The sequence below is a fragment of the Sinohyriopsis cumingii genome, chromosome 12 (genome assembly GCF_028554795.1).
Source record: "Sinohyriopsis cumingii isolate HCF-2022 chromosome 12, ASM2855479v2, whole genome shotgun sequence".
NCBI classification, from domain to species: domain Eukaryota; kingdom Metazoa; phylum Mollusca; class Bivalvia; order Unionida; family Unionidae; genus Sinohyriopsis; species Sinohyriopsis cumingii.
In genome coordinates, this window is record NC_142972.1 from 99343639 (window position 1) to 99366053 (window position 22415).

The 22415-nt window shown below is 35.1% G+C and overlaps 1 long non-coding RNA gene across 1 annotated transcript in view; it reads left to right on the forward strand.

Moving 5' to 3' along the window:
- Positions 1 to 22415, forward strand: part of LOC149787073 (uncharacterized) — a 62215-nt gene that overhangs the window by 26502 nt on the left and 13298 nt on the right. The window contains exon 2 of the long non-coding RNA XR_016425254.1: positions 17937 to 17957. This is a non-coding gene — a long non-coding RNA (uncharacterized LOC149787073). The remainder of the gene's footprint in view (positions 1 to 17936; positions 17958 to 22415) is intronic.

Genomic DNA, 22415 nt, shown 5'->3' on the forward strand with positions numbered 1-22415 from the left:
GAAAATCATCTGAAAATAAACAAATATGGTCATGTCGGCCATGGGGATTATGAGACGGGGCAATTCAAAGTATACTTGCCCTATATCTGCATCTGATAAAGAATGTATGTATATTTTAGTAGTGATTAGATCTGTACATCTACGTTTATATACGAATATGACTCGGTAACTTAATAGAAAACATGATCCATTAACCACGGTTAATCAACTATTCAATATGTCCCAATAACCTCCTTAAGGAATGAATATATGATGCTTGAAAAAATACATTATATCGAGAGCAGTTTTATGAAAACAAATCACGAAATGTAAACAGAAGACATTATTATTATTAGTAGTAGTAGTAGTATTTGTATTATGATATTAGTATGTATTATTGTTCTCTATTGTAATTAGGCTGCATTTTAGTGATCCATACGTTAAAATGTCCGTGTTGTTGTCGACTCTAACTAGTCCATAATATTACATTTTCAAATGGTGTCAAATCATCACAAGATTAAATTCCCTTAGGTTTCATTATAACCCAAAGATAATGTTACCTTTCCATAAATTTCATTAATTAATAAACATAAGATGAAACTTAAGGGTGTGTTTGATCATCAACTAATGATTGGATTACAAATAAAATATATACTGAATGGCTTTGGACTCCATTTAATAAAGTTTTAATTGGAAACTGATTTTAATTTGTTGAAGTTGAATTGTTACATATATGATCAAACATAAAAATTGTGTAACAATGGTCTCTGAATGGATTGAAACCACCAAACGAAACAAATAACTTATATTACTGCATATGTCGTTTACTCAGGTTGTATGAGTTTATTTGCCCCTCAGTATTTTCCATTCGTAACGGTGTTACAATTTGTGTATTATCTTTCTGCTTTTACTATTTTTAATTAATACAAATATAGAGAGTATAGACAATAATGAGACAGTTCAATCTGAACACATATGCCTCGTCGCCTTTCTGATTTACAGTTTACTTCGAACCTATCTGAATTTCATAAAATAAACAATAATATCTAAAACTTCATTAGCACTGATATCGAAATCAGTATATATTGGCTGTTATGGTGCTAGTTTAAGCTTCGTTCATGTGTCTATGCAAGTTAATGGGGTTGCGATATACAACACAACAACAGCAGTGGCGCCCAACGAAAAATAGTGATACAAATAGGGAAAACGGTAAACATTGCCAGCTTCATTCATTAATTCAAGATTATTTTGTATCATCTTTCTTTTTAATAACGTAACCAATTTATATTATGACTGTGTCTTCACTTCCTGAACTCGGACCAATTCGCAGATTGTGCGCGACGCGTTGCTCCATTTCATACGTGAATGGTGGTAGCGTGTCAACTATGTTTCTATTAAATGCTCTCTGTATTAAACCATTACAAACACCGGATATTTGGGGTGTCTCTATTTTGTATAATGACCGAATATAATCCGGTCGATAAAAGGTGTGCTTACAATACAGACATGTTTATTCACGGTCTGAACAAGCACCTGATGAGAGTTCTTTCGTGTTATCTTAAAGAGGTCTCACGAGCGGCACATAATGAGCATTGGATTCATACATATAAATAACTTATAACATCTTTAAAACATATTATCAGATATTCTTTACAAAACCGAGTGCACGCTATTCACAGGCAAAATACTAGCCTCTTGCATCTTTGTGTTATGAGATCTTCACATATGTCCGTTTCATGTACTGTACACGCAGATTATTCTTCCGAAAATCCACAATCCGAAGACGGACCTTAATCTTTTTCACGATGTATCAATCCCAGTTTGGCTTGTAAGGCACGGATTTAGTTTTACCTCTTCTTGTTAGAAATCACAGCAACATAATTAAGTAATCGGGAACATCCATTACAGCGCGTGGAAAGTACATATAGGCACATCCGCAGTACATGGTACAGGCTGTTCTTTTTAAATTTACCTGGATGGGAGGATAACAGTTCGCTTTTACGTTTTAAAGATGACAATAATGAACAAGTTTAGAGTTGAAACAATGGAATGTACCCAGCGCTATCCAATATGCAACTAATGCCAGCCAGCCTGTTTAGTACTTGAGACCCAAGTGTATATGTCCATACAATATATCAGGAATTATACACTATTTACGTTTACCGTTGGACGCTTCGGTTGCTTAAGTGGTTAGAGCTTCCACATCGGTTGCTGAATATCGCGGGTGCAAACCCGGCCAAGTCATGTCAAAGACTGATAAAAAGGTAGTAGCAGCTGCCTCGCTTGGCTCTCAGCATTAAGATGTTAGTGTTAGGCCTGGTCAGCCCTGTGCCTGTATACTGTGACTGGGTGACACATAATGCTACATGTCTATGGCATGATGCCGCAATGCTTGACATCAAAATAAACTGTCACTCTGCAGACATCGTACGGAGGTAACTATACTTGATAAGGCAATGTTGAAAATACAGATCTGTCTCTTTCTCTCTCTCTCTCTCACAGAAACACACACACACACACACACACACCAATTAACTTACTGCTTTACTTAGGTCCTAAGAGACACGTGACATCCCATTTTATAACCAACATCTTAATGAATATAATTATGATTGCAGGTGTGGTGCTCGTATGTGCATTCATTTTATATTACTTATGCAAACTGAGTTGTGAAATTGGTATCTGCCGTAGATACGCGTGTATTTAGAGTACAGACGATATCCCCGTTGAAGTACGTTTCTTTCTTTTGTTTATTCAGTTTTATCTAATTGGAATATCTTTTTCATACATATCCTCCCACTTACATGAAAGGTTATATGATGCCGGAACAAATGGGGTAAAGTGTCTTCACCACAAAAAATCCACGGTGGGTATAGCCAATCTTCGACCCCGAAGCCTTCTGATTGGGAGTACTGCACTGCTCTTTTATTTTTGAAAACAAACTTCATCACTGTTATGTATTTAAAAGCTTTCAGTACATTTACCAGTTTAAATTTTATAGTTTATATATGCATGACTTTGTTTTGTTTAGTAATATTACAAAATCTTAAATCTACTGTGTTTTAGCAAAGATTTTCTTATCTGTTCTTATCAACCGGTTATATTGTACAAAGTGTTTTACAATCAAAGCCTCACACAGTACAGTAAGCACGTGACCTACATGGCGTCATTGAAAGATATAACAAATCTATGGCAAATAGTGAGAGAACGGTGAACTCTTGGGAAGACAGAAATATTGTCATGCAGGTAGTGAAGCAAGGACAGAATAATGCAAGGGAATGAAAACCATAACGACTTGATAGTAAATTTCAAGCGATGTTATTGAATGGAAAGATCTCGAATGACGTCAACAGCAGCCATATTTTTGGCACGATGGCAGATTTACCGTTGATTTTAAATGGTGTTTGGAAATTAAAATAAATTAATTGTATCTCAAGGTAAAAAGTACACATACATAAACATAACTAAAATCAAGCTTTCTGCAAGTGGTTATGTCTGTAATTTACATGTTAATTTGGCTTCAGTTTGTCTTGTTCCAAATGGCCAATGTTGGTGGTCGCATATAGGACAAACTGCCAGGTTGCCCATCGTCCAGGCAAAATTGGCAGAATGTCATCTGCTTGTGACCTTATCGGGAAGCATCTATACTAGACGTACGATAACTCATTTTCCTGACCTATATCTCCTCATTTACATTAATACAGCAACAGCGATTATATATTTACCCAAATGTTTATCTATATTTCTATGTTATGACTGTTGAAATTTAGGGTATCAAGTTATGGGACTAATTGTTATTCAATAAATATCACAATCAGATCGACACAGAAATCACATACTTTCAACTGGTAGACGTCTACAGGGTACCATGACGTTGGAGAGAGAGAGAGAGAGAGAGAGAGAGAGAGACTGGGTTATCGATCCATTTGAGCAGCAATCGTATACTGACTGACCAATAAAAATGAGAGTTAATGGATGTGCACCAATGTTACTTATATTTTAGTAAGCTTTATACAAGCGCACACAGTAAATAGTTCAACTGTTTATTTTCCAAATTATGTTTTCCAATCAACACTCGACATTCACAGTTGTTTGCTCTTATCGAGCCAGATGGACACTGGACCTGTATGTTGTTAGTGCTTGAGGCATCAAGAAAAGCCGCAGATGCGTGTCATCAGAGAAGTTTGACATCATTATTATTCAAAAAAAGATATTAACCTATCTCCAAAATATACAACATGCGGACACAAACTGGATCAAAGCTTAAATTTCTTCTGCATACAGTGCATAATAAATCTGTACCTGGAATTTCGGATTGATACACCTGTGCTAGTTACGAATTCTCATTATTAGACTTTATATAGATTAATATTGTACAACGATAACATAGTATCATATATTAAACAAACTGTGCTCCAAGTAGCACTCGCCCCACCCTACCCCCAAAAACACATGGAAAAATAAAGTAGACGCTTTACAGTATTGACAAGGTTTAGCTGTATAACACTATAGGGTCGGCAACTATAACGTTGATAAGATCTGCTGCACCATGTTCGATACTTTCCTTACACCTGAGTACTGACTTCTAATCTTGACAGGTTTTTGAAAATTTATATCACTACTATTCTCTCTGACTTCACTTATTGACACGCAGTTTTGATTGTCCCATGTGGGATGAGAGAGAGAGAGAGAGAGAGAGAGAGAGAAAAGAGTTGGGGTGGGCGGTTGATAGGTATAATGACCCTTGATAGCATTACCATGTGATTAATGTGTATTGGACATATGAATATAAGACATCTGCTTTATAGGTCATCTTATGACCAATAGAAAGTGTAATGTGTTTATAGAGTTTATCATGCATAACACATCACCATATTCTGTCAAAAAGACGATAATATATGCATTAAATTAATCAATATTTTCCTTACAGTTCAGTTTGCGTTATGACCTCTAAATGTCTAATCTGATGGAGTAAGAACAGTTTGTTTAGTTTCGTGTTTAAGCGCACGGAAGGTTGTGTAATGCGGAACCATCTGAGCGTATAGGTTTATTTTTCAAGATACACAGCACGGATATTTGGGAACAAATGTCTAACCCGTACCTAGCTTTGTAAACACTTGGCCACCACCGATTCATTAAAAGATATATAAATGCCTGTTGAAAGAGAGAAGGGTGAACTGTTAGGTAGACAAAAAGTAGTGCAGGTAGTGAAGTAAGGACAGATAAACCACCAGGAAGTAAAACCCTAACGATTTTATACTTAACAATCAAGAGACATGGAGAAAAAGGTGGTAGAAATCTCACAACACACCAGTTTATCTCCATTTCTTTAAAGATGTCAATGGTGACGTTTTATGTTAAATGTTTATCCGTTGTTCTAAGTCCTATTATACTCAAAGAATAATAACAGCCCAAAAACACTCGGATGTGAATAAATAACATATAATAATGAGCACGCTCTTCTGTCCCCTAATGAAGACTGTTTACATTTTCCCTAATGTTGAATGCACAAGTTCTCACAAACTGAATTACACGCACTCGACAGTGCGGCTATTGGTACAGTGACGGTTCTTAGCGGTAGAACATACTTGAGTTTTATAGGAAGCATGAACCTTTGATGGGCGATCATCGGATCCTCACATGTAACACATCCGCAGATTTGAACACATGTCTGCTGAGTAAATTTCAAATACGTTTGCAGAACACCATGCATCTACTACCGAAACACTCTAAACAGCAACCTCTCAATGCATCATCTAAAATGTATTGTACCCGACTAACTAGATAATAAAACATCTTTCCAAATTATTTGGGGTTATTCTTATCGCGAATCACTCTAGTAAGTGTTCCTTCTGATTTGTCCACCCCTTTTGAGATAAATTGCCCTTAGCTTAGGGGCTCAGGTCAGATCACATTACCTATCAAAAGGTTGGACTTCAAAGATATTTTGTTGGTACCAAGCCACTGAATCTGATGTGATACCGAAGAGGTTTCTCGTCATTGTTTTACGGCAAATATATGTTCAGAATTATGTGTCCTCTCAATTTTTTGAAAGCGTTGCGTGGCTTTCAATCAACTTTTTCAAGTATATTTTGTACGTCAATATTGGTAAAATAATTTTTGGTTTATATCATGGGACCGTTGATCGCCGATGTCATCAACAAGTGGGCTGCGATATTTGTACAGTGAAGTGACTAAGACTACAAATGATGTGTGCCAGGTCATATTTCATCCATGCTGTGGGCTCATCTTGTCTGTCAGCGAATTGATGACATAATTAATATTATCTTCGAATATAAACCATATTCCAGTCGATTTTATGTAGGTACGTCTCAGTGTAGAATCGGTTAAGCTTGCAAGGCTAACTGTAAGCGAATTCCAACGTTTCGATAGGTATTGAGCTCTAACCTAATACCCCAATATAAAAATAATAAATGAGGAGAAATGATCAGAGGAAACACAGGCTACAATCCAATCAGTGTATATGGACTACATGGGGCTTGTTTCTGTTATGAGATATAATATCTTTACTCTGTTTCATTCAATTAAACGTGTCTCATCAATTACACATTTTGGGTTTTATACCAGGTAATATCCATGCAATATCAAGATACATAATTGATATTCAAGGTAATTTATGTCATTAAAATTGAGTACTACGCAAAGAGGTCATGCACATTCTTTATTTCAGAGGAACTTTACGTCTAGAAATAATACATTGAAGAAATGCTTGTGAAGTACAAGACCGCTTCACGTAAACATTTCAGTTTGTGGCAAAAAAGGATAGTTCCAGTGTTATTCGTAATTTTTACACTAATAAATCTGCAAGGTGAATCAAATTGATATTTATTTTAAAAAAATAAACTTTTGTTTAAAAGTATATTTTTCCGTATTTAATAAGGTTTATTCTCCAGGATTACATGCTGTACGTATATATGATATGACTATTTAATTTCTCATGCCACTGTTGCTTTGCAATATATGTAAATTAGACAGTAAAATATTTGCGTTATTATAATGGTTGTATTGCAATAATAAACCTGGGTTATATATTAGGAATAGAGCTGATCAGACGAATTGCTATTTCGCTTTGATAAATCATGAACGACCATTGCTTCCATTTTCTATTTCTATCTAAAACTGCTATATTATTAAGTTTAGTGTTACAATGAACTAAAGGAACGCGATGACGTGTTAGTAAGATGCGCATGCACACATTGTGCTGAAGTTTGTTACAGATCAATTTACCATGCCTATTTGTAACGGCGGTTTGATGTACGAGATATTTAAAAATTGAACTTAGATTTCCTTGAAATGAAGGACATATCTCTGGAGAATCGAGAATAAGTTGCTATACTAGCTGTTCAATATCAACCATGATTTCAACCGCTTCCTGTTACTTTTCTGTCTTGTTATCCTCTATTGTTGTTCTTATCTTATGGTCGATGAAAAGTACGACTGACGAATGTTTCGCTTTATGTACTTAAAACACCAACGTAAAGGAAACCATCCCTCACACAAAATATGTATCACATACAAGACTTACAGATTGAAAATAAATATCACGCCGACCTAAAAGAAATTCTCGCTCAACATTTTACATACAAACACAAATTTGCTTTGAGGAATTTATAATGATGAAGACAATCAAGCATGCTATACTTCATACAAGCACCCATAGAAGAAGGAAAATAATGATGTTATTGGGAAAGACAAACACAACCTTACAACAAATGCACAAAAAAAGTTATTGCACACGAACAGATCGTAGATGTTTATAGACACACCATTACACACTTTCTTTTAAACACACACACATTTTTCTATGGGAAATGGCTTTTGTTTTTGGAAAGGATATGCACATACACAAAACACACAATACCAGTATTTGTGAAAATGATTAGTCGCTATCCTAGATCTCTGCTTGCTCTGAATAGGGCCATTTCTTTCAGTTCACCTGGTTATGCCCGCACATCCAAGTCCGAGCCCTTCAAACACACCATCGACTCCATCGATCTCTATCCCTGTGATTAATGTAGACGTGGAGTGCTGACGGAGGGTTGGGTGGCTTCAGAGCTCCTATCTTCCGTTTGAGAGACTCTTAAGTCTAGGTCCCTCATTCGTTGACGTCAGCTTAACGTACGCGTTGATCCTTGGCATTATATCTGGTCTCTATATGTTCCGAATCGTGAATATATTGCAATGCCGTAATTGTGAAATAATGAATATCTTTGCTTCTGTTAGTTAGTTAGTGTGTGTGTGTGTGTGTGTGTGTGAGAGAGAGAGAGAGAGAGAGAGAGAGAGAGAGAATGGGTTATGGATCCATTTGAGTAGCAATTATATACTGGCTGGCCAATAACAATGAGAGTAAGGGGTCGGGAAAATTAATGGATGTGCACCAATGTTGCTTATATTTTAGTATGCTTTGTACAAGCACACACAGTAAATAGTTCGACTGTTTATTTTCCAAATTATGTTTTCCAATCAACACTCGAAATTCACAGTTGTATGCTATTATCGGGCCAGAAGGACATTGGACTTGTATGTTGTTAGTGCATGAGGCAACAAGAAAACCGCAGATGCGTGTCATCAGAGAAGTTTGACATCATTATTATTCAAAAAAGATATTTACCCATCTCCAAAATATCACAACATGCAGACACAAACTGGATCAATGCTTAAATTTCTTCTGCATACAGTGCAGAAGAAGGCTGTACCTGGAATTTCGGATTGGTACACCTGTGCTAGTTACGAATTCTCATTATTAGACTTTGTATAGGTTAATATTGTACAACGATAACATAGTATCATATATAAAACAAACTTTACTCCAAGTAGCACCCCCCCCCCCGCACACGCACACAAAGAAAAATAAAGCAGGCACCTTATAGTATGGACTATGTTTAGCTGTATAACACTATAGGGTGGGCAACTATAACGTTGATACGATCTGCAGTACTATGGTCGATATTTGCCGTGCATTTTGTGCTTGATTCTTCAGGAGAGGTTTACCGTTAGCTATTGACTCTGGTAACTGCTAAGTTTTAATCTGAGAACAAAATATTCTTAAACAATAAAATTACATCTAGAAGTATAATTAGCTTGTTTCTCCTTGACATGTTTTAAGTACGTCGTGAATGAGATATTTATAATGCAATCGTTAAGTACGTCGTGAATGAGATATTTATGATGCAATCGTTAACCATTACAGCATTCTAACCATATAGGGTGCATATCAATCCCGTTCATATATCACTTCTCTCTTCTTCATTGATAATATGCTTTAGAAGTTGGGCATACATTGTGTTTTGCTAGAGAGTGAATTTCGTGAATAATAATAAAATTATTATCATTATACTATTTTCAGCGGCAATAAAAATGTACGGATACCATATGCGGATGTGGTTAATGATGTTATTTTTCTTCTTGTTGTAGTCATAATCTTTACATTAGTGTGGGGAATCGGAAACAATATCAGATATAATTTGTATGTGAATTTAATCCACGACATGAAAGTTTTAGAATTCTTCGGCAAGTCAGATAGTTCTTAGTGTTGTACTGTGGTCTCGATCTGATCTTAGATACACGAGTTTTTGTACATATGGAGACACGTCTCTGTGAAAATTAAAATGGAAACATTTGGTCATCAGATCCTAATTCTTCTTCTCTCTTCTGGTTATTAGAACTATATGTACTATTACAGTGACAGATTTCATTAAAATTATATAATTTTAACTAGAATATAAACTCCATCAAACAAGAACTTGGATTTCTGCAACAGCACTTTACTCGGAAGTTTAACTCACCTGAAATCAAACATCTGACTGGCCGCAGTTTATGTCAGACTTGAAGTTACCAATTAATTGTCTTACGTCAAGTTTAAGATCTAAACATTATGCTGCTGAAAATGGAGCCAGGATAGATTGATATGTGTTTAGGTACTACAATTTAGGAGTTGTATTATTGCAGGTTCTGTCATATAGTCTGTAGTAGTAGCGGTATTATTGGTAACAATATTGGTTGTAGCAGTATAAGTATAAGCTCTAACGTACTCGTGGATCTGAAACTCTTGATCTGCTGCACCAAATAGCATTTACACATTTGGTATGCTCTCTAAATCCATCTGAAGCGCACGAGGATTATCAGGTACTTACGTCAGTGACTTTTCCTTCCGCTAAAACCAGGAAGACATGACAAAACCCGACAACCATGTCATCGCGGCTAACGGGATTAATCCAGCCAACATGTTCTGATCTCATGCTCGAGCTGTTTTCAAGAACCTTGCCACTCAATGTAATGGGTACATTTCAAATGTAATGGATTCAGTCACTTGTCACACAAAAGGCACACCAATCACGTTGAATATTGCTGGTCTAGTGGTTCCTGGCGAGCGAGTTACCAGACTATGACATTCCTGAAACAACTTTGCTTGATTCGACCAAATTGTATTTTCCTTTTAATTATGTATTAAGTGCAGGAACTCACCGGGTTTTTCCTTGAAGATCTATATTCATTTATATTCGGCTGTGTCAGCTACCGTTAGGAGACTTTTTCCCCCTTAACAAAAGAAAGTTATTTGACACAAGAGGTTGCTTTTAGGTAGCTGTTGCATGCTCATCTTGTCCACCTCTTCATTAATCTTCTCTTAACGTTAATTTGATTATGTAATGAATTGGACTAAGATAGGACATTTAGAGTAAATTAAGTTTTTCCGAGAAATTGCTATAAATTCATCCTAACCTTCTCCGCAATGTGAGAATCATGTCTCAGACAGTTCTGAACTTAAAACTACCAATATCCTTGGTAAGAGAGGTAATCTATAAGCATTCCTTCCATTTGTCTATACAAAGTATGTACAGGGGCACGTTTTTAAAGTTTATAGAAGGGCTGGATATTGTAGATCGCAGAAATAATGATAAACGTCAATGTGATTGGGTACATAGTTTTGGAAACAAAGCATAACTTGCTATAAAGTTTCCATTTTAATGTCTAGATAGTTGGGCTAATGACATTTGAAGTTAGATAAGAAAACCTGTGGAGAAATTGAGATTAGAATTTACTCATGTAAGCTATTTTTATTTGTCTTATGGTTGTATCACATGCATTGTGTGGATGATATTATTATTGGTGATACACTGCGTTTTGAAGCAGAAAGATTCGGTGATTGAATAGTGCAAACCTCGACACAAAATAGAATGTCTGACATGATAATTTATTATTCTGTTTCTATTTGTTATAACAAAATACCCCTGGCGTAGAACAAACATGTATATCTACATCAAGGTAGATGTATCTCTATGTCAATTCTAAGAGCTAAATGACACCAACAGTGCTGAGAGTTTTTATTATAAAGCAGTACATCTTTGTCACAATTCGTTTTGCCAAAGCTTTATATTGTTTCCTGTTAAGACAATTAAGGAGATACTGAATAGCGTTTAGATGCTGTTATTTGTATATCGACATTATGATGATGAATATATTGAATATTATTGTTGTAAAAAGGCCGATCAAATCTGCTATATATGATGTAACTTGTCAATAATAGATAAGATATGCGTAGCGTCTTTTGATTTGTTTTCTCATACTTCCTTTCCCAAGCTTACATATCTTATTTGTTGCAGTCTTTTACTCTTTAATCTGACAATAACTCATACCGCTATTCGTTAATCTAGTTTCAAGTTATGTTCTTTGCAGTACAGGTACCGGCAGCCATTATATTTAACTGGCCGCAACTTCCTCTTTTAAATGTGCCATGATCAGATAATTAAAACAAAGACCATAACTGTACAGTATAAGCCTGAACATTCCTGCAGATAACAAACGATAACATTCATACTGGAGTTCATTACCTGTGCTCAATATGCACGCATTCTAACATGAACGAGAGGTCTTTAATACAATTCCTGAAATTTAGGTCCCATGTGTTTGACAGTAGTTGCAGAACAAATATTGTCAAACTAACACTAAGAGCATGTATGATGTTTGAACACATATTCTAATATTGATACTGGTAGAAGTTTAAATATATTTGATTATGCGGCGTTGTACGCTATACCTTATATTCCACAACAAAATGAAGAACCATAATATTGTCATAATTGCATCTGGTATTAAGGTTGCCTGTGAGTTATAGAACACTTTTCAACATTCTGGACTGGGTCGGTATTTGGTTATCTTAATTCAGTCGGTATCTAAAACAAAACCAAACAAATTATAAAAAGCATACTTTTCCATAAGTATACAACATATAAAAAGAGAAATCAAATGGAAAACAGAACAAACAAGCATTTATATTTAATGTTTCACTTATTGATTTCTCCGAATATCTAGATGATTCACATAATGCTTTATATCATAAGATGGAAATTTTTAAATCATCTGTACGTCAATATTTTTTTATAGCCTATACACTATCTTCATTTTCTGCCTATTGAACTATTAGTTACATATCTTTGCTAGTCGCAATATATCCATGATGTGATATAATGCTAATGTGTTCTGAAACTCAAATGTATGCAGATTAACACTATTTTTAATGGATATGTTACGGAGATCAAAATTTAGTATTCTAATTTCAAGCCTGAAATAATAATCAGGAACCTTCTGCAATCCCATGTACAATTCAAAGTTAAAAGCAGTATTTTCGAATGCACCCACACCATCTAACGCCTAAGACAATCTCTAATAATTGTGGAAAATGTGTATCATTTTCAAGTATTTATGCCTCATGTAGAAGCAAAATATAATACCAATTTTGTGGTAAATCAAACTAAGACGTTTGGAGTTTATATAAGCGCTGTTACCGTCATGGTGTAAAGCGTGAAATCTGTCAAACCAATCAAAAGCTGTTTGTTTACCTACTTGCCTTTATGTTAAGAGAAGGCTGCGATATGTAAGATAAAATTAAATAGCACAAGACTGGGAAGTTGGTCTGGATTTTGGTATGTTTAGTAACTTTGACACGGTGGCCCAGCAACTTCTTTTTTGATACATGCTGCTTTGGCTTGGTTGCATGTGTGTATATGTGTGTGTGTGATTTTGATTTTTAACGTAGGTTTAATAATGTTTCACTCATATGGCTGTAATGTCTTCAGTATGGCAGTTTATGGTGATGTCTAGCACTGGGACATCAGGCCGCATACATTTTTCATGATGTCCCACCTAGGCACATTATCCTTACACCAGGCTTAGCAGTTTAACCTTTTAATGCTGGTTGCCAAGCGAGGCAGCTGCCAATATCATTTGTACACGTCATAAGTATGACTTTTTCAGTCATATCGCTACGATGTCTACGGTGTGACAGTTTATAGTGATGTCTAACACTGTGGCATCCTGCTGCAGACATGTAGCATGATGTCCCACCCAGTCACATTATCCTGACACCAGGCCGACCAGTCCTAACACTAACCACTTAATGCTGAGCGACAAGCGAGGTAGCTGTTAGTACCATTTGTGTAAGTCTTTGGTATGACTCGACTGGGGATCGAACCCACGGCCTCCCGCATCCGAGGCCGACGCTCTAACCACTAGGCCACCGGAGTGGTTAAGAAATATGCTAAATATGCTAGATATGCTAAAAGGTCTTAACCATCGTTAATCTAGCGTACGACTCTCGTTCAATTATGCATATGTAGATCAGATACTATAAAATGAGAAGCTATGAAGCTGAACTTAACATATCTATATTTAAGAACTGTGGCATTGACCCATAATCCTAGCGAAAAAAATCAAATGTATGATGTCCAAATGGATGGGCTAGATGCACGTTATATTTTCTTCTCTAGCAATAGTTGACATGTAGCAGACAGGATCAAAATCAACTGCCAACTCAAACATATATTGAAACAGCTAAGACCAAAACCTCACGGAACCATCGTTGCTTTTAGGGCCGATATATATTTGGTTGTCTGAGGGTTTCCATACTAGTTAAAAGATTTTGTTATATGCGCTTATGTGATGATGGAATGTAATTATGCAAACATTCGTGTCCGTTAATGTAACAGTGCAAAGAAGCAAGATAGCTTAGAAGAGTTAACTTAGAGTAACAGTTCCTTCCAAATTTGTTACATCCTGTCACAATAATACAGTTATATTCACCGTTTCTAGAAATATTTAATGAAAGGGGTACATTTATAACTTTAGCATGAGTCAATTAGTGATACTTAGTAATGACTAAATTCTCCATATAATTTGAAATTTTCACTGTTCAAGAACATGGCTTGAAAAAGTGATTAATTCTTTTTTTCTTTTTACATCTTATTTATAGCTCATTTAGTTTGTGTTAATAACTTTGTTGTATCTGCCATAGAGAAATAATAGGCATCTTCTGCAATCGCGAATCTATATAATCTATTATTAAGATATAAAACTTGAGGGTGCGCTAATATGTGAGTCTCATGGTTAGAAATAAATTGTATATGTCTCCATTGGTAAAGTGACAATAACAAGGTCCACATTCCAGGTTAATATAGCCCTAGTATGTATTAAAAACACGAAGCAGACACAATCATATGTTTCACGTATATAAATTAATAACAATTCGATAACATACATATGAATATGATCTTTCTTAAACTCATCAATTGATAAACCATACAACTTCGACTCTGGCTATTTCGCATAGATCAAAGACTTCCTATTAGTCAGATAGTACCCTTAATCAATATTGCAGGCAGAACAATCACCATCCTGCGCATTACAAATAACATCGATGGCTTCGCCGGATATAAACATGAACTGGAAACATTAAAGAAAAATCTCTACCAGGCATATTTAAGGTAATGGATGGAGATCAGCACTGAAAATAACAAACTAATGGCAAACCACTCGAGTTGCACAATGTGCCTATAATTACAACTATAACAATGATATATCCGGGATATAATTTGCGCATACATATATTTATAAAATAACAGATGTCGCGATGGCTCCTCCATTTCCAGGTCAATATAAAATATCTTCCAGCATCCGCAACAAGCCAGTCATGTAAAGTTTTGCAAACAGAACTGTTTTTCCGTTGTATTTGTTCATCTTGTCTATGTTTTGCATTTGCCTTTGAAAAAGACCGATTAAGAGTTGAAAGTTCTTAGGCTAGTTAGATACTTGTTTTGCACTGTTCCTAGTCAGTTTATTACATTTATCTTAATCAATCATTGACAAAAGTGATCCCTTGCTGGATCTAGTGCACTTAAAATGACAGTTTTTCGCCATATGTTTTGTATTCTATCTATCTGTCTGTCTATATCTGTTGACAAAAGAGAAGAAATATTAACACATGAATGTAAACCCGATAAAATATATTGCCTGCTCTGCTAAATTAAAAAAAATCCAATGATGAATATAAAATATTTTTTTTTTATAATGGCTGTTTTTTCACATTTTAATAATTAAAAAACTAATAACCATAATACTAATAACAGTAATAATAATAATAATAATTATTATTATTATTATTATTATTACTATTATTTATACTGAATAGTAGTAACAGTAGTAGTAGTAATATGTCTAAATAAAACTATGATGTAGTATTGGCATCGTCATAAATAATACGGCTCCTCTTATAAAGAAATTGTGATATTATGGCATATGCTGGCATTGTCATTTTAATGTCACTTTCGTTGGGAGCAAAAACACTGACAAATTAGCCTAACAATAATCATTGGTGTTACATGTTGGCGTCGTTTGTGAAGAATGAATGATTGACGATTTTAAAGAAAACTTTGAAATTGTATGTATATGTACATACCATATATGACTAAAACTGCTGGAATGTTATTCTTACCAAAAACGATATATGCAAGGCTTCCATTGTATTGAGTTATTACAGATTATATGACTAAGTTTCCAAAGCCATCATATTTTGGAGCAATGTTCTTATCGAATACTTTGCTAACTGATGCGGAATGATCACTAATATTAAATAGTTTGTCAGTAGTTTATTTGACATGATTCAGCGACGATTTGTCCAAATGATGTTGGAATCTCGCAGACTTTTGACATGACTATAAGTGTCATTGAATGAAGCATTTTCATTTATAGGCAGATTGTATTAATCCGTGTAAGTCATAAATGTTGCAAGGCAATATGAATCCGTTTACTATTGTACCTATGAGAAATGTTTCTAATACTATAATGTTGTTTGCATTGTTTGTCCTGTTTAAACTGTTTTTTTTTTTAAAATCTCAAGTCAGAAATCCTTTCGAAATCTACACCCTTAAATACGGCATCCCCAATTCGGCCTAGAAACATCTTCCACTGGTCATAATAATTATATTTATATCAATCGATAATGAAAGACCCGATGAAGCAGCCAGTAAAATATGTCCTTCTAAGTTTGCATATGCAACAGGATGAATGAGACGAACGAATAGCAGGTGACATGGTCAGGGTTATGTAGTGTTTCAGATTTTGGTTTCTTTACTGGTGGATTGAATCTGGGATCTGCATTATCATCATTGGACTGGTTTATTTCATGGAAAGACCCTCCTCTTTGTCTGTGGTACGGGATTCAACGATTAAGACACATCCCGTGTATCTAATTGTACATTAATCAGGAAAGAGATTAGCAAAAAGATCTTAGTTTCTTGGATAATTATGGTCTCCTCTTTCTTTACATTTCTTTCCTTGGGCGTAGTTCATTTAGAGCTGACAAAACGTGCGTAACTTCTGGATTGATGTGATCTGAGGGACTATGGCGAGATGTTGCTTGTACTACTGGTAGTAAACGATGCAATAGTCAAAACAGGCAGGCAAAGGCGGAGAAAGTGGAGAAGTTTCCCTTGGGCCCCACCCAGTACGTGCTTCGAATCGCAGTGATGTTTTATAGAAAAATCTTTTATCTTACTGTTTTTTACGGATTATCTAGGGAGCTGCGTTGTTTTAGTGGTTAGCGTATGGAATTCACGGCCTAAATGATTCTGGTTCGGATCCCACCATCGGACCAGACTACCGAGACTGTGTTATTATGCAGAGCACTTTGCAATTACATACCTGTGTTGCTGTGCTGTTTAGCTCCAAACAAACAAACATCACCATATATATTATCTGGAAAATATAATTTATCTAAAAGAAAACAAAATCCAGTGAATATGTTCCATATTTGCTACATGATGCACGTGTCTGTTAAAGTGAAAGTGCATTTATTTTCATACTTAACTTATATGATCGTTATAACCCTGTTTTTATTTTCTATTAACACATATTTTGCTGGGCACATTGTCTCTATACTATTGTTAGGGACCTTCAGCGTTTTCCTTATGATCAAACTGTTTTCCCCCCTGTTCTGTTTTCATATATCCAGGTTTAATGGCTGGCTAAATGGCAGCGTATGTTAAAAGTCAAAATGGCTTGTTGACTGAATGTTGTCTTGGCTTAAAGCTACATGTACCATTATAAACAGGGTCGTATTTTATAAATGTGTGATTATTGTAATATGTCCTAAAATGGCCCTGACTCAATGCCACTAGATATATGTGTTTTATGACATACCAGTGTGGATTGAAGGGAACATGCTGATGATCATTCAATTTGTTGTGCTTAAGAAAATAAATCAGAATTTAAAAGTCAGCAATCTTGACCTTAAAACGCTTGGATATCAATTTGAGGAAATCCTGCTCATGATTTGGCACGTCCGTCCTTAAATTAGGATGAGAAAATGACAAAAAGAGAGACCGTGAACTTTGAGTAATTATTCCTATAAGTATTAACTCTTCTTTAATAATAGATCGTCTGCTGTATGATTGATCTTTAAACTGCTTGTTTCATAGTGTGATTATTCTGCAATTGTGAATTCTTTAGTATTTAAAAATCCTATTATTTTCTTCACAGACTATATTAGACCATTTTCACATTTCAAACCTCTATCCATCCAACGAAGTAAAATTTCAATATCATTTGAAGCAGATAAAGAAAACTGATTTCACGGTTTCTAATATCACTGTTTTATTTTATTTCAGATAAAGATGGGCGTTGCACAAGTGAGTATTAATATCAACACTCTCAGGTAATAAATGTACAATATATATGTTCTAATAGTATATAATGTTTACAAAGTGTGATTGTATTAATACATATCCATACCAGTAAAATTATCTTGTACCATGGAGTCTATCGCATAGTTTTTAGTTATGTGTTTTAACCTCTTTAATTTCCATTCAGGATATATGAGCTTGCAAAGTACTTGTACTATTATTTAATATTTCTCTTAGACTTATTGTTTCCAAATTAAGGAGAATTTTCACACCTTGGTTTTGATCTCTTGAGCGAAATTTTGTTTCGATTTTTTATGTATGTGTTGTTGTTGTTGTAGGGCTTAACGCCATTTTTCAGCACTAGATAGGCTATACATGGCGGCCAGTATTAATGGTGGAGGAAGAACCCGGAAAGAACCACCGACCCACGAGAAGCTACTGGCAAGCTTTTTCACATAACCACATTAGCCGAATCCGAGACTCGAACCGACGCAGACAGAGGTGAGATGGCAGTGATCCGTAACGGTCAGCGCTTTAGACCACTCGGCCACTCGGGGCCCCTTTATGTATGTGTAATAGGTGGAGGGTTCTGTGACCAACATTACTGTACTACATCACGTGTTTTGATGCATTACATCTTAGGCTAAAATCCAGTGTGCAGTAGTTTTAACATTAACTTGAACTATATTTTATTTCTAAATTCGATATGCATAATGTAACGATTTATCGATACGATAGCAAATAATTGACTGTATCCATGTACTTTTGCATGTGCAAATATGCTTATATGTGTTTACGTGTTCTGAAAGTCATTTAGCTATTGCCAAGTAAATATAGCGTCCTTGTATTGAATACTAATTGATATTATCAGAAAAGTCTATCACGTTTACTGACTTGCAAATGGTCGCTACATTGTAGAGTAAATTAGTGCGACAATGAAAATGTATTGAATAAAGTTGCTCTCGTTTTAAGATGGGTTTTCATTGTTTTGACATGGTCCGTTCCACCGTCCATCGCTTAAATCATTGATTAACTAGACCTCGGGCCACCAAACGGATTGACAGCATATACATATTTGCTTTTTGAATTGACTTCGCGGGCGAAGCGACTAGGAAAAATATAAATATGTGTAAAATCGTTAGAAATAGAAAGCACAACTCTATCGTGAAAGTGTTTAAATAAATTATGAATCAGATATAACAGTAGTTGTATAATCAATGCAAGTACTCTGAAATCACACAAAATATTTGTCTATAAATTGCAAAATAATTTCACATTATTTTCTTTTATTTCTAACCGCTAACAAGCTTTGTGTCATATAAATATACACATTAAAATGTGAAGAAATAGTTTTGCGTTAGTGAGCAGTAAAGCACTGATGTTTTTTTTGTCTTCTCTTCTAACAAAACTGCAGTTAGCTGCGGTTCAAACTCAGTGTCCCTATTATTAAAATTGATTGTGAGTGTTCATCAAACAATGTCGATCTTTTGCTGGATTTAATACATTTCATCATCCGATATGTTTTTCTAGGCACATAAATAGTGCCAAATACTGGTAGCAATCCACGAATTCCGTTTCTTACAAAGGCATATTGATCACTTGACAAGATTTATATAACTCTGCCTGCTGTCCTTCCTCATATTTGTCCTTCAACACGTCACTGGATTGCAGGTCAATCACTTCCATTTGAACTTCAGGTGACGGTTTTTCGAGATCGCAAACAAATCGGTTTTGAAAGTCACTTATTTATTCTGCATTTACACAAAGATCAGAAAAACGCTCAAAGAACCATAGTTTTAGATCAGAAATGATTTCTTGTGCTTCGGTTTTTTCGTTGAACTTTTCACAACATGTAAAATAGGCAATAAAAACCCTCATCAGTTGGAACTCGAAAACAGGTTTTTGCTAGAATGCTTTCACCTGGCTGTTCATGTCAAAGATAAGCCCGTTTTACGCTTGCAATCAAAGACTGCGGCCATACTTGTACATGGTAAAGTCTAAGAAAAAACTAATTTCCAAAAGCATTCACTGTGTACGGGTGGAGACAGCGGCGGGTCGTTTTTGTTTAGGAATAATTCACTTTGTTTTCTAAATAGGAAAATCTTGATAAAACCTTTCAACCGATGCGCCACTGAAGTCAAGTTATGTAGGGCAAATACTAATATTATGATTATATTTCCACCAGAAATGCTAAAAACTGGCGATTTTTAATTAACAGGTGAAATTACCGGTTCCATAACACATGACAAATCCATATACTTCCTGCACAATACTTTCTGATAAAGAAAGCAAACATTAATCATATATTTTGGACAGCTCGCACATTCAAAAGATTTGTAGATTTGTCCAAAGAAACCTTTATTTCACCGCACATGTTTTTTCCTACCTACATCGGTTCTAACGCAACTCAGTTATTTCCATTTCAGGTTGTATTGAGAAAGTAACTTTTCAACTTCTTTTGAAAATGTCTTCACATATTGTGCTCCATGTGTGTTATACACTGATGCTAGTTCTTCTGTAACTTCAAAATTGCTACCCATCCCTCGAATAAACAACAGCAGTTACAATGTATTGGAAACATTAGTTGATTCAGGATGTTAGCCAGCTAATGTCCTTAATACTGAGAGCAACCACGTTCTCCAAAAACCTAATTGTCTTAAATAAATCTATTTTTTTCTGGACGTATTTATTCGGCTGCTTCAACCATATAAATTTTAACTAGTTACCATTAGTAAATTGTTTTTCTCGCTTTGATAATAGGTGTTACACTCAGAAGCTGGCTCTCCCTGCAGCGACGTTCCCAGTTTTCGTCTTCTTAATTAAAATATGTTGTTATGATCAACCAGGTTCATATATTCTAACTTATCCAGACGCAGTTTTGCTTGCTTTTGTAACGTCTAAGACTGTTGTATCCTTGTAGCACTGCCATCATTTCGTTACGTATTAGACACAATTCACACGATGTTCAGAATAAACCTTTCTCTTCTGTCCTTTTCCCGACATAATCGGCCCAATAGCACGGGACTCTTACACAAGGAATATTATATTGCCATTAGTATTGTGCACACTGAGGCTAGGACAAAAAAGACGGAAACAGCACTGACACATCCGCTTACTCCTGCCGCTTCTAATCTATGTAATATGTGCCCAGCAGTACTGTGACCCTGGCGGAATACGACCCTAGAGGGAATTTAGCGACGTCATGAATTTTAAATGAAATTAATATTGAAAATATAAACAATATATTTGAAAACATACCATATATATATATATATATATATATATATATATATATATATATATATATATATATATATATATATATACTTGTAAACGGGTTAGTCGTGTAACCTTTCTCCATTTTCATTATCCGGAATTTGAGTTTAAAATACGTTCAAATTTATTTTCATATATCAGTAAGGTGTGTGCTATGACTACTCGGAACTTACGTTAATAAGGTTTTTTGTTTCAAGGACAGGATCGTAACAAAGAAAATGACGTTTGTGTCCTGTATCATGTTTCTGATGTTTGAAGTAAAGTGTAGCTCAAATTAATAATATAGTTGATCAATTGCATTGCTAGTGTTCAAGCTTTTGTTGACTTAAATAAGTTTCTATACCAGATGTTTGCCGAACTGTACATAATCAATAACAAATGTTACATCTCTTTTTATGTATGTATGACCAAATTTAGAGATAAGGAAATTGAATAATGAGTATTGACATTATCTCGCGGATAATAACTGCAAACTCAATATTCCAATAAACTACACTATTTCATAAAAAAATGTGCTTTAAAACGTTTAACTGCATACGACCAGTTCTTGTTAACAAGTCATGCCCGACGATCAAATTGTACATCAGGAAGGAAAACATAAGAAACCAATTATATAAGCCTGTTTCTGTCTTTATAATTAGGTTATGGTTGCACCCATTATGCATCTTATATTTTTATAGCATATTTTAACAGTTGATGCACGCATGATCTTTTATGATGCAAACCGACTCTGATGTACACTAGCAGCACTAATGTTTTAGTCCATTCATTGAATAAGAATAATGTAACCATACCAAACATATCCGATGCTGTGTTTCGTTCTGACAGATGTCAGTGTTTGATTTCAAAGTTAGTAGGGGATTTAAGCACGATAGACAAATGTGTTAAATATAAAGCATTGCATAGAAAACAGTAATAACACCCTGAGGTCAAGTGGAAGATGAAATATAATCTTATCACTGTAAAGATATTTCATTCGCAATTATGATATCGCATAATCAATTTGTATTATTAAAATAGCTCGCCGTGCTCGTCGCCCACTGCTCCGCAGTAAGGTGGAAAACATTTTAGATGAGAGTGCAGAAGTGTTTCTTTAGTGACATGTTGCAACCGAGGCTTTTGCATGCCTTGATGAAGTTTTCCACCAACTCTCTATAGATGTATGCCTTGTTGTTTATGAGAAATTCT